The sequence below is a fragment of the Oryzias latipes genome, chromosome 3 (assembly GCF_002234675.1).
Source record: "Oryzias latipes chromosome 3, ASM223467v1".
NCBI lineage: Eukaryota > Metazoa > Chordata > Actinopteri > Beloniformes > Adrianichthyidae > Oryzias > Oryzias latipes.
In genome coordinates this window covers 36,037,862-36,051,685 of record NC_019861.2, presented here as the reverse complement: position 1 = coordinate 36,051,685, position 13,824 = coordinate 36,037,862, and the positions used below count along the sequence as shown (strand labels likewise).

General features: G+C 47.6%; 1 protein-coding gene across 7 annotated transcripts in view; it reads left to right on the top strand.

Annotated features, from left to right (window-relative positions):
* The window catches only part of znf536 (zinc finger protein 536), a 174,878-nt gene that overhangs the window by 61,171 nt on the left and 99,883 nt on the right, over positions 1 to 13,824 (top strand). For 5 of the 7 annotated variants that reach the window (XM_023953729.1, XM_023953732.1, XM_023953733.1 and 2 more), the window contains one exon: positions 9,357 to 9,448. The exons of the other annotated variants lie outside the window; for them this stretch is intronic. The gene's annotated coding sequence lies outside the window, so the exon portion shown is untranslated. The remainder of the gene's footprint in view (positions 1 to 9,356; positions 9,449 to 13,824) is intronic. 7 annotated transcript variants of the gene reach the window in all.

Genomic DNA, 13,824 nt, shown 5'->3' with positions numbered 1-13,824 from the left:
TGTGCCTCGGGCCTCACCGCCACTCGTCCCGCGCTCCATCAGCGGCGTTCGTGGCCGAGCGGAACCCAAGAACCAGAGCTGAGGGTTTCAGAGAAGTGACGCTCGCAGCCCCAGATGAGGAATGCGGCTCTGAGGAGATGTTTGTATACATTCAGGCCGGGGCTTGGAGAGCAGCGATGGCGGCTGAGCGCAGCTTCAAGACATCTGGATGTGATGAAATGCCGTTTGTCTAAACAATCAAGAGTCTTACCAAAACCACCCAATGCGGAGCAAGGACTCACAATACCAGTTAAATCAGGCAATATAAAATATCTAGGTATTTATTTTTCCCCCAAAATATCAGAACTGGTGCTGCTAAACTACACCCCATTACTGAAAAACATACAGGACGACCTAACACGCTGGACCAACCTGCCTTTGTCCCTTATGGGCAAGGTAGCCACGGTTAAAATGAAAATCTTACCCAAAGTTAATTATCTCTTCTCAATGATTCCCACACAACCGCCATTAAAATGGTTCAAAACATTAGACTCATCCATATCAAGCTTTCTATGGAACAATAAACCTGCAAGAATTAGTCTAAAAACTTTAAAATCTGCAAAAAGCTGTGGAGGATTAGAATTACCTAACTTCCACAATTACTTTCTTGCAAATAGATTACAATACATCTTAAAATGGTTAAAAAATAATCCAGAAACCAACTCATGGTTAGACTTGGAACAGGCGTTATGTGGAAAGATCAACCTGTCAGATCTTCCATTTATTAGTCAAATAGTTAAAAAACAGGATTGTTTCAAAAGTATTAATATAAATGCCACTTTAACAGCCTGGTGGGAATTTCTCAAAATATCAAAATCATCAATTCAACCGTGCAAAATGACACCCATCTGGAACAACCCAGACATCCTCATAAACAAAAAAATTATCCACTTCCCAGCTTGGCAAGCAGGGGGCATAAAACAACTAGAGCACATAATTATTGATAGAAGATTCATAACTCCCCAGGAACTTCAAGACAAACATGGAATATATAACTTCTTGGAATATCAGCAACTTAAATCAATTATTACTAAAAAGTTTAAATACAGAGACAACGATTTAAAGCTACCAGATGTAGTTATCACTCTGATCAATTTCTCAATGAATAAAACTCTCTCCAAAATATACAAACTTTTATGTAATTTAGATAACAATATTTCACTTCCGACAACAAAATGGGATGCGGATTTGAGCATCAGCACAGATGAAAGTTTTTGGTCAGAACTTTGTCTAAACACCTTTAAAATGACAAAAAATCCAAATCTGCAGCTAATCCATTTCAAAACTCTTCACAGAATTTACTACACTGGACAGAGGATGTTCAAGATGGGTCTCAGTAACTCAGACATTTGTCAGCACTGTGACAGTAATCTACCCGACAATTACATGCATGCACTATGGTTCTGCACGCCTGTCCAGGCTCTCTGGCAGCAGGTATGTGCCGATCTATCAGTCTGGCTTAAGGTTTCAATCACAGCTTCACCGTCACTTTGTGTGCTTGGTGACATGAGTGCCATCGATGTAGAAGGAGGATTAGGCTCTATCATTTTCATAACTCTTTGCATTGCTAAAAAAACTATTTTAATAAATTGGAAAAGCAAAAAAAATATAAATATAAGTCAACACAGAAATCTGCTGCTTGATCATATCAGCTTGGAAAAAATGTCAGCCCAAAGTTCAAGTAACTTTGAAAGAATTCGGTCTCTCTGGTCTCCCATAGCTAACTCCGTGACTTAGGGGGTGGGGGGGGCATGGTCGTCGCTGCTCCTTGCCCTTCTGCCGTGGGCCGGGGTGGGGGTCGGGGCCTCCGGTGCCTGGCCGGGGGTGGTGGGGGCTCCGTTGGTCGGGGGGTCGGGTCCGGCGCCTGGGTGGGGCGGCCTGGGGCGCTGCGTGGTCCTCTGGGCTTGGGTGTGGGGGTGCGTGGTGGGGGGGGTGGGGTGGTGGTCTGGCTTGGCTTGGGGGGGTGGTCCCTTTGCCTGTGCTGGGGGGGGTTGGCGGGGGGCGCTGCTCGGGGGGGGGGGCCCAGCGGCGCTGGATGGGCTTCCCGTCTACACCTGGGGCTGGGATCGGCCCTTCCCTGGCTCTGGGGCGGGACGGGACAACCCTCTTGGGGCCCCCGGTCGCTCTGGGTGTCATCCGCTTCGGCTGCGGGGTCTGGGGGTGGGGTGGGGTGGGGGTCTTGTCGGCCCTGTCCTGTGGGGGGGCATTCTGGGGGAGGGGGGGGGCCACTATTGGTACGGGGCAGGGGGGGTTGACGGGTCGGGGTCTCCGCTGAGGCCATCGGCGGTTTCCCCGGCCGGTTGGCTGCCTCGGTCCCGTCGAGGCCTGACCAGAGCTCTTCTAGGGCCGGCGTTTGGGGGTGGGGGCCGGGGCTTGCTCCGGGGGGGGCCGGCGCTTTCTGGCTCCCCTCTCTCTGTGTGGGGGTGGTGGTGCTGGGCCTGGGGTGTCTGCGCCTCCGGGGGTGGGGCCCCGGGGCTGGGTGGGCCTGGCCCCCTTGCTGGGGGGGGGGGCGGGGGACGGCTGTTTGACCACCGGGGGACAGTCTATCATCTGTCCCCAACTTACCCCCTTCCTCATATAACCTCATAATAGGGTGAGGGGGTGGGGGGCTTAGCCTGCGATGAGCCTTGGGGGGGGGGGTTTACTAGGCAGTGACCCCCCTCCTGTGGTTGCCGTATGGAGTGGGCCCCCCCTCTTTCGGTTTTATTTGCACCTTAGACATGTAGGGCCCTTGGTAGGGGGGGTGCTTGGACATCACTGCCAGCAAGCAGCGGATGTCCTCCTAGCACCCTACCCGCCAATTTTAACCGCACCTTAGACATTTAGGGCCCCTTGGTGGGGAGGGTGAGGGGACGTCACTGTGAGTAATCAGGAGACGTCCCCTTAGTGCCCTACCCGCCAATTTTAACCGCACCCCCCTTAGTACACACACCCCTCCCCCCTCAATATATACATCCCAACATAAACACACACACATGCACACACACACTCTCTCAAACACACATACACGCACACACATTTTGCAAGGAAGGTGGGACCTAGGACCATCTGTCCCCTGCCTCTTCCCTGGTGGGGGGTACGGGCCCCTTTGCAACGGCGGCTGTGTCCCCGGGGTGCTGGCTTCCTGGGCCCGGCGGTGCTCTCTCCGCGCGGTGGGGGGGTTCACATTACATCTGAGCCGGGGGTGTTCGTGTCCCTGGGGGGTGGGTTCTGGTCCTTGCTCCTGAGTGCTGGGCCCCGCCAAATTTCCAACTGTGGCCGAGCCTGGTCGGGCCATATTTACAACACCCCTTGTGGGCCCTCTTTTTTCCCCGGGGTTCCCCCCTCCTGGGCGGGGGCGGCGGGCCCCTGCCTCGCTCCTCCCTGGACCAACCGTTGGCCGGGCGGATGGCTGCCTGGAGTGCGGAGTGGGTCTCCCTTGGGGGGTCCTGGCCCGTACCTGGGGTTGGGGCGGGGGGATGCCCGGAACTCCTGGGTGGTGGTGGGGTGCTCGTCTGGGGCTGTGGGCGTCCTTCTCCGGTGGGGCCCTGCGTTGGGTTCTCCCGGCGCGGCGGGGGGGCTGCTCTCCTGGTTGGGCTGGGGCGGCGCCCTCTTTCCCTCCGTGCCTCCCTGCTCTCTGGCTCTGGGGGCCTTGCGGCGGCCCTGCTGGCCCTGGCCTGGGTGGCGGGCTTGGTCGCCCGGGCGGCGGTTGTTCCCTGCCGGTTCCCGTGTGGTGTTGGGGGGAATCCGGCTGCCGCTGCTGGTGCGGTGGGGGTCTTGGGGTGGGGATGGCTGGGCACTCTCCCTCCTTCTTTTCACGTTCCACCATCCATTTTAGAAGAACATAAACACTCACCTGAGCACAGGTGTCAGCTCAACAGACTGAATGACGGAAATATTTCACACTAGTTGGTTTTAAGGCATAAGTATGCGTGTGAACACTATCTGTTTTGTGTACATGTCGACAGGTGGACATTTTTGCAACTAACAAGTGTGTTTATAACATTTGAGTGTGTGTGTGGACAGGCTCCGCCCTTTTTTTTTTTGGTTTTTTTTTACATTTGAACCTTACCATAATGATTAACAACCAGTAAACTTGTTGCTTTATGCTGCTTCATGGTCTTATCCCCTTTCCCCTCCTATTATCACCCCCTACCCCCCCTCTCTCTAACGTCCCTCTTTCTTCTTCCCCTCTTTCCTTTTCCGTCCGGTCCAACACCAAAGATTTTCAGACATGTTTGAAATTAATAAAGTTTGGCCTCAATTACAAAAGGGGTTTATTCAGACATACCTTTGGTTTGTCTGAAGATTAATAACCCCTCTTGTTAAAGTAAAATATGTCCAACCCAAGAGGCCCTCAGCTCTCATCTGTCTGCCTAGCTGTTGGACAGGACAAGTTGAAAAAAAAAAAAAAAAAAAAAAAAAAAAAAAAAAAAAAAAAAAACCACCCAATGCGCGCCGCGATTTAAGCGCATACTTGAGCAATGCGCCTCGACAGGAATGGATATTGACAAATATTTTTATTGCCACAGCCTCGTGAGCGTTCCCCCTCCATCTCTCTGCAGTAAACATGAAAAAAATGCCGTGGCAGAGGTTCAGTCCGAAGGGGGGGGGGGGGGGGCACCACCAGATTCCTAATAAAACAGTCAGTATGATCTAATTAAAGATGCATGCAGCACTGAAGGCCCCAGGCCACGCCTCCTCAGGCCCAGAGGCAGTGCGGGCTCCAATTGTCGCATACATATTGTATACGGACCAAATTCCATATAGATTCCAAACTGGGGCCTCTGTAAAGGTGAGACGTCCCATTTTCTTGGACGTCTCACCTTTACAGGCGTTCGTGAAAGAATGCATTCGCACTTTTCTTTAGCAGCAAAAATGGACGTTTTTAATGTTTTAGCAACAAGTCTCTTATTTTGGCGGGGACACTATGAAAAAGCGATATTTTCTTGTTTTTCCGCCCCCGTGACGGTCCGACTTCGTGCATGCAGTGACGTTCTTTGATGACCCATTGTGAAAATTTGACTTTAACTTGTTTTCAATGCTCTGACCGCTGTTTCCTCTAAACGTTGCAGGGTTGCCATGGTGACAGCATGTATGGGAGTTCGCCTGGTCACGCCCCCCATTTCAAAGAGTAGCGTATCTGTTGGTCTTAGATTACGTCCAGTGTTTCCCCCGGTGAAGATGCGGGATAGTTCACAGAGAACCCGGACCAACCTGGGTTCTGGCGTTGCCATGGAAACACTTCAAGTTCTTCAGAAATAATCATTGTTGACAACGTTAGCTGCGGTTACGTGTGCAAAGTATCTTTGATCGTATCAAAGATCGGATTAGAATTGAACTGTGTTCATGGGCCCAGAAAAGCTTTATCCGATTATAACAAACGTTTACATGCGCCACACTTTGGGTCGGAACAAATCATTTGGACATGAGCAGAACTTTCTAAAATACCGGAAACGACCGTAGTAGAAGAAATAGCCAGTTCTGTTGTAAACAAACAAAGCTGCAGCAAAGAGCGAGATGATCTTCTAAACATGCTTTTAATATTGTTATGATTATTATTAGGTGTTCTTTTTCTTGGCGTAACGGGGCCAGAAGAAGGGTTAGGGTTTCACCCTGGAGCCAGGCCTGGGGTTAAGGCGAGTGCCTGGTGACCAGGACTCTTTTCAGGGGCCCGGTCCGGTCCAAAGTAACAGTGTGGGCTCAATCCCCAGTGGCCCCACAACAAAGGGAGCCAGTGCAATGTGGTTTGGGTGGCAGTCGAAGGCGGGTGCCTCGGCAGCCCAAACCCCGGTCATGGAAGTTGGCTTTTGGGACACTGAACGTCCCCCCTCTGGGAGGGAAAGAGCCTGAGCTTGTACGGGAGGTTGAGAGGTACCGGCTAGAAATAGTTGGGCTCACATCCACTTACAGTCTGGACTCTAAGTCCTGGGAGAGGGGTTGGACTCTCTACCATTCTGAAGATTCACATGGTGAGAGTGTTGGAGTTAACCCCGGTGGACAACAGGGTCATGTCCCTTTGCCTTCGGGTGGGGGACAGGTCTCTGACTGAGGTTTCAGCCCAGGGGCGAACACCAGTTCTAAGTCTGAGGCCATGATTCTGTACTGGAGAAAGGTAGTCTGTCCTGTTTCAGGGGGAGGGGGGGTGTTACTGCCCCAGGTGGAGGAGTTTAAATACCTTTGGGTCTTGTTCATGAGTGAGGGAAGACCGGAGCGTGAGATTGACAGACGGATCGGAGCGGCGTCCGTAGTTATGTGGTCGCTGTATCGGTCCGTTGTGGTGAAGAGAGAGCTGAGCCAGAAAGCAAAGCTCTCAATTGATCTTGGTTCCAATCCTCCCCTATGGTCATGAGCTCTGGGTCACGACCGAAAGAACGAGGTCCAGAACACCAGCGGCTGAAATGAGCTTCTTCAATGGGGTGGCCGGGCGCTCTCTTAGAGATAGGGGAGAAGGTCGGTCACCCGGTGAGAGCCTGGAGTAAAGCCGCTTCTGGACGCCTCCCTGAGGAGGGGGTTCCAGGGATGTCCCACTGGGCGGAGGCACTGAGAAAGATCCAGGACACGCTGGAGAGACTACGTCTCTCGGCTGAGCTGGGAACGTCTCAGTGTCCCCCCAAGAGGAGCTGGAGGAAGTGGCCGGGAGAGGGAAGTCTGGCTATCATAGCTAAGACTGCTGTTCCCACGACCCGGTTCTGGATAAGTGGAAGAAGATGGATGGATGGATGGATGGATGGATGGACTTCATAGTAAAAATGAGAAAACTGGCAAACATATTTATGAAAAAGAATAGGGTTGCTATGGACCTTCCCCCCTATTGAGCCGCTAAAACCAAAGGCTACTCTTCATCTTTATTAGTATTCTGTTCAGTTTTTCCAGTTTTTCTGCACTTTTCTTGATAAAATTCTCTACAAACTCAGCATGCCACCTTCATTTTGAGGGTTTGGGCCACACCTGTAAACTTTGTCCTCAGTCTTTCTGTGTTTTTAATTTTTTTTAGGCCAAAGGAAAACAGGGTTGTGGTGGATCTGATAGAGGATAAAAAACCCAAATGTTCTGGGATGGGAGATGAAGCATCATCTGTCAGAAGAAATGCCACACCTTTAGATTTATTTTCCAATTAATTCCTCAGAAACAAAGGTCTTGGCAGTGTGGGAAGCGGCTGCCTTGACTTTGCCAGCGGTGTGTGTTCGTGGAGGGGGCAGGCAGACATGACTGGGATAATAAGCGTCATGGAGTCTAATCAGATTTCTAAGAGGAATTGATTGTTGTGAGGCAGCCGGTGCAGGAGTGGGCTCGACAATAAGCTGAAATTTAAGTGTTAATTTTTATGCTAATCCTCTGGCATCTCCGTGTGATGCAATTTGGTCCAGCGGCCCCTCGACTTTGCAGATATGAAATCGTCCCGCGCGGCGAGGAAATGTCAGCGCGCCCCGAAAGCCCGTCCTTCATTAGGTACGTTTCTATTAGTGTGTGTCATGGTGGTTAGAGAGCGTCCACGCCGCCTTCCTGCCCCCCCTTTCTGTCTTTTACACATGCTCATGCGAGCACATGTGGGCTCCTCATGTATTATCACATGTGTGTGTCTGTGGGGGGGGGGGACCTGCCCCCAGACAAAAGGCCATTTAATGCAATTTAATGACATTCCCTGGAAATCCTGTGTCCATGCCTGTGTGCATTCAGAGAAGGGATCGGGGGGGGGGGGGGGTCTATGTGCTGGGCTGCTGGTGGTGGTGGTGGTGGTGGGGGGGGGTCTTTAAAGAAAGCAATCATGGAAATATGTTTACAAGCTGAAATTTTTTAACCTTTAATGCCAGATTTATTGATTTTTTTCAGCTTTTTTAGACTTGCTAGAATCACCTATATATGCTTTGCTCATACATTTTTATTTTTTAAAGCATAAATGTGAAGAAATTGTCAGGAATTCTGCTTTAAGGGGTTGAAACCTGTCGGCTTTTCAAAGCAAACACTTTTTGTTTCAACGATCTGACTGTTGGAGCAAAAAATCCTGAAGTTTCCCTGCGGCTTCCTGGTGTCACACTCTCCAAAGTGTCTGTTTTTTTTTCTTAACTGTCAAAGATTGAAAATAAAAAGGGGAATTCAAATAAAACCCCCCACTCAGAGGAGGCCTGGAACTGGTAGCTTCGGTTCCTCCTGGAATCTCGTTTTGTGTTTTTAAACGCCGGGCGCCGCGGCGGGGACGGCCTCTCCCATCAGAACTTCTCCGTTTTCCCTGAGACGAGCAGAAACACGGATGGTTTCCTGCATTCTTTATATATTTTTTCCTTTTCTGGTGGGTGAAGTCGCCGCCGCCGCCGCCGCACTCCCTCCTCGTGTGGAGCGGGCCCAGAAAACACTCTGAAAGGTTTGGATGCAATTCACATATAGGTCAATTAAATGCAACAACATCTGCTCTCTCCCCACCATTTGCATATATCATTCATATGTTAATCATGTCCCTTGTTTTTTTTTTTTACTTCCTCCCCTCCTCCCAATCTCTTTGTATCACCAAACAAAACAAAAACAAAAAAAGATGCAGAAAATTTGGATTCATACTTCCCTTTTTTGAAAAACACACTCGTCCTATTTTTGCTTCCGGATGCTCGGAGGGGAGGTTAGGCGACCGGCGTTCCCCCCGCCATGCCCCCGATTCTGACAGGAGGCTCCTTTAACAGCGGAGAAGGCGAGGCCCTATCTGTTCCCCGAGCAAGCTTAGTGCTTTATAAATCAATGATGACACAGATGGACTAGAGATAATCTATTTAGAATGCCTCACAGCAAATATTGTTGTGCAGACGATTAGGCAGACAGTTCTTTTAACGGGGCGCCCCCCAACATTTCTCACATTTATTCCTGTAAATTTGACAATGAAGAGTGGAGCCGGTGGTGCAGGGGGACGCGGCGAGGAAGAGGAGGCAGACCTGGCTGTTTAAAGGGGGGGGGGGGGGTAAATGGCAGTCCACGGTCTCACTTTTGACAGTGGCTCTCAATTTAGCGCGGGAAGGAGTGCCAAACCCAAGTGGGGGGGCTGTCAGAGGCGGCCCTGATAAATATAAGCCCGTATTGATCGGCTGAAAATGAAAGATCCCCGAGTGGCGTGCAGTATTTAGCTTCTCGTCTGCCCCGCGTCAGCGGTGGCCTTGCCTGGGAGGGATAGATTTTCCGCCGCGCCTCCGGGGCACCGCAGCGCCGCCGGCTTTGATTTCATCTTTAACCTTTTTCGGCTGCGTTCTCTTGACCTCTGAAGCTCTCTGAATTTGTTAGATTTCCACTTTGACATCGATCCCCCCTGTTTTTTCCCAGCGCCTCACCTCTCCCTCCCTGTCCGCCTCCCCCCCCAGGTGCCCCGCCCCCACGGCAGTGAGCCGGACTGACATTTAGAGGCGTCTTGACCCTAACAGGTTGTCCACCAGTATGCCGGTGGTGCACTAAGGTACGTTTTCTCCTTTGCCGGGTCTTTTTGACCCCAGAATCTGCTCTGCTGTTGAGGAAAAGCTTCTCTCTTAGGTTTGAATTCAGACTTTTTGGGCTTTTTCAGCACAAACAGGCAGGTTTGAGTCCAGAACAGAACCGTGGTCCATTGTTCCACTTCAGAACCCAAAAGTTCTGGAGTCTTAGCTGCAAAAACATGTCGGTTCTAATAATCTGTCATGCCTCACAGTTAGACGCATATTAATCTCTCCATCGATGTTTGTTTCTATTAGAATTACAAATGAGGTCAATGAAATATTTTGTATTTAATTTGTGAGTCAAACTAAAGAAGCCTTGAAGGAGAAATTTCAAAATGGAAAAAAATTTGAACATTTTACATTTTTAAATTGAAAATCAGTCAATTTGAGCAAAAACATAACATTTCCCGTTGATAAAATCCATTAAAATAAAGAAACTCAAATTATGTTTTAAAGAGTTTTTATTTTATGTGTTCATTGCACTAATTAACCCCTGCAGGGAAAGTGTGGTAAAGACTTTCAAGTATCAACGGGTCATTTTGACCCAGAACATGACAAGGTGATTAAGAAAATAGCATTTCCCGTAGATAATGTTTGTTTCTACAAAGTGTGTCTTATATATTGTTGAAAAAAGATTGATTTTTATGGTATATTTCCTAAAAGCACGTCGTGGAACGTTACCTGTTAGGTGCCTCATATCAAATAAACGGTTAGTTTTAACCAGGAAATAGACAAATGTTCTTGATAAGGTTGAGAGTTTCTGAAGCGTTTCTAGGAGATAACAGAGTTCATCAATTATTTTTAGTCCTCCATGTCCTGAAGCTGCAAAGCAGCTCCAGAAAAACACAACATAGCCACAGAATTGTTAGAAAATATGTAAATTTTTGACAAATTACACTCAAAGTCAAAGGGAATTGATATTGCATGAATGCTCCTGGGCTCCTGGTGACATCTGTATGCCCTGGAAGTCACATTCTGCTTTTTTCTTCTCCAAATCGTCTCACATTTTCACACTTTTTCATTAAAAACCGGATCAAGAAAAGGTTTGACTATTTCAGAAAAATATTTTCTTCAGTGAGATCATCTCATCAAAGATGAGGAAAACCTTGCTAAGGTTGAAAAACACTTCACAGCAAATCTCATGTCAACGTCGTGGGCTGAGAACGGTTGGAGAACCGTCACACGAAGGAACCGGGAGCCTAAAACTGTGGTCAGATGTCATTAGTGAGGAATTGGTGACCTTTGAACCCAAACTGAGACTGATCTGAGACAAACAGGAGAATGTTCAGGTGTTTGTAGCAAATCTCAGCTCATCAGCGTAGTTTTGAAGCATCTTTGACGTTCATACAAGGCGAGTTTATTTGTATTCAAAGTGCTAAATTAATAGATTAATAGAATTAATAGAACTGAATTCCTCAAGTAATAGTCCAGATGTCAACTCTTGAATGAAAACTGGTGGCTCTTTTACCTGGATTTGAACGCTTCAGCTGTTCCAGATCTGTAGAGCATAGAATCTAAACGCAGCTTCTCCATGTTTGGTCTGAACTCTAGGAGTTCACAAAAGACCAGATCCAGACAGCGGAGAGGTCTGGCTAGTTCATACTGGGTCAGGAACCGTACCGAACCGTAAGGTCTATCTTCTGGCAAACAGACCTCCGAGCTGGACTCTTGTGGTCCACTTGTGGGGTTCTTGTGAGAACCCGAGCAGCAGAGTTCTGAATCAGCTTCAGTTTCCTGATGGATTTTTTCTTTGGTCATCCAGTCCACTAAAGATGAATCTATCGACTATATTTAAGAAACTTCATTGTTTAGATGAACAAACACAGTGAAACACACAACTGCAATCTCAAATACATATAAATTCAAATGTTTAAAACATTCCAAGGGAGTGAACTTCTGTCCTCCTTACACATCAGATCCTAGTTCACCATGATAGTTGCTGATTTTGTTTGGTCATGGAGTCCTTTCCAGGTCTCTCCTGGATACTGGATACTGGTTCCCACTGTAGATCAATGGAGTCTCAAAGCCACGAAGATGTTTTCACTGTTTCTGAACCCAAAGTCTGGTCTGGTCCGGCTGGCAGAAGTGGTTCTGCAAACTCTGGTACCATGTGGACCAATTCCCACGTTTGGATCTATTCTCAAAGCGTTCCCAGTGTTTTTGGATTCTGATTCTGACACTTTTTAGCCAAAATCTAAACCTCTGTGTCGTTTTCGAAGACATAGTTTCTGCAGAAAGAGCGGCAGGAGTTTGCTAGAAATTCACCTCTGAGTTGTGGGTGGGCCTGTTGGTGCGGAGTATGCCTGCTCCTGCTTCCCATCATCAATCTGTCTACAGAAAATACCCAGAAAAGCAGTTTGAAGCTGAATTTCTGTCATGTGAAAAATGCCACAAGAACCTGTCAAAAACACTGTTTTCATCGGATTGCGTCATTAATGATCGACCATCGAGGGTCTGAACATTTTTATATTTGTACACTCTATCAGTGAAATGATGTTTAAAATCTGCATTTTGGTTGAGTTTATCCATTTCCGTATATATATTTTTAAACGCGTCTGCGGATCTAAATCATCTCGACGATGAAGGAAGAATTCCAGAAATGAGGGAGGGAGCAGATTTCGCATTTGCTTCTCCCGCTGTAAGGACACGAACACACACAGCTTCGGTGCACGCACACGTCCACACATTCCAACTGTTCGTCATTCACCCACCATTTAGTCTTATCCCCAAAGGCACTCCGTCTTAAGCACACACAGTCACACGGCTACAGTACACTGCTGCTATGTGCGCACACAGAACTTGTAACAATCTGGATTGTGATAATCTATGATAATCATCCGCCACATGCCACCTAAAAACGCACATGGGTGGCATTCGACGCCCACACTTCAGCAGATCTCTGCTCCCCCCCCCCCCTGCACCAATGTCACTACCTCCAGTGTCAATGTCACCACTCGTCTCCTTGTTTCTCTTTTATGTATGAGGAAGCTCGCCCCGCGAACCGTAGCGCGGGGGGGGGGCAGCAGAAAGGAACGCATCCCGAACAATTTATGTTTAACATTAGTGTAATTGAATCGCACTCGTATATCAAAGTAAGGAAGTGAGGATGGAAATGTAAGGTAGGGGGTCCATGAAAACACAGATCTGTCCCACAATGTCTCTTTTTTTTTAAATTCTCTCCTCCACTCCCCTCCTTCGGAGAGATGGATGATAAATTCCCAGCGATGGAGCCGGCAACAGCTGTTGGCAGACAGGCCTGATATGAGAATAGCAGCATAGGATGAGCGGGCATTAAAAATTAATACGCTATTTAGCCTAGGTGTATTTTAGGTATTTGACATTTTCATGTCCGGGACAGGCTAAATTTATTCTTAGTACAGAAAAAAATAAAATAAAATAAAAGTGGGGGTCATGCTGAGCTGCAGCCACAGCCAATAAAAGGAGGGAAAAAAACGGCTCCATTCTGAGGTGCTGAAGATGAAAATACTAAGAAAAAGAGGGGGGGATACGTCGCTCAGAGTTTTGAAATTTTTATTTTGCCATTATCTCGAGATGATTATTACGTTATCGTGAGATAATCAAGCTCGTTTTCATACGATTACAAGTTAATTTATGTCGTTATCTGGAGAAATTGTTGATTTTCTCCAGATTAAGCGTTACTCGCCGTTCTGCAGACTGACGGACGCTCCGTCCTGTGACGCTTTCAGGGGGATTCAGCTGCAGTTTCCCTTAAAGAACTTCTGAAAAAAACTCACTAATATCAGCAGAGGACATTCTTTAGTGGGCTGACTAACCACATTTAGTCAGCCATTTTATTTCATAAATGGGATTATTTTTGGGAAAACGTCTTATCAGGAATTTGGTATTTGATGACGTTTTTAAGGCTTTTCTCATGATTACATTCTAAAACTCTTTAGCTGTGTGGTGGTAACCCCCCAGAAAAAACTTGATCAGACTCTAAACATGAACTTTTATTAATATTCATATTTTGCTATAAGAAACACATCTTATGTCCAGTTCTCCGGGACATTCCGTGGCTCACGCTAAGTATTAATAATACATGTAACTAACTTTCTACCTAATGAATGCAATTCTTGTAGAAATTCAGTGTACCGACATCAATGATGGGAATATTGGATGCTAACGCCATTTAGGTGATCCAACAGACTAACCATAAAGCAGCTGATTTGGTCTGATTTTGCTTTTTAAAATGGTTTCACTCTGACATGTTTTGAACACATTAGGGAAAACTGTTCCTGCTGTTGGCCTGGCTGCAAGATCTGTATAATATTAGTAAAACATCTTTCTGACTTTTGTTAAAAAAACTAATTTCCAGCCTGAGCAGCGAGCATGCTGGTAG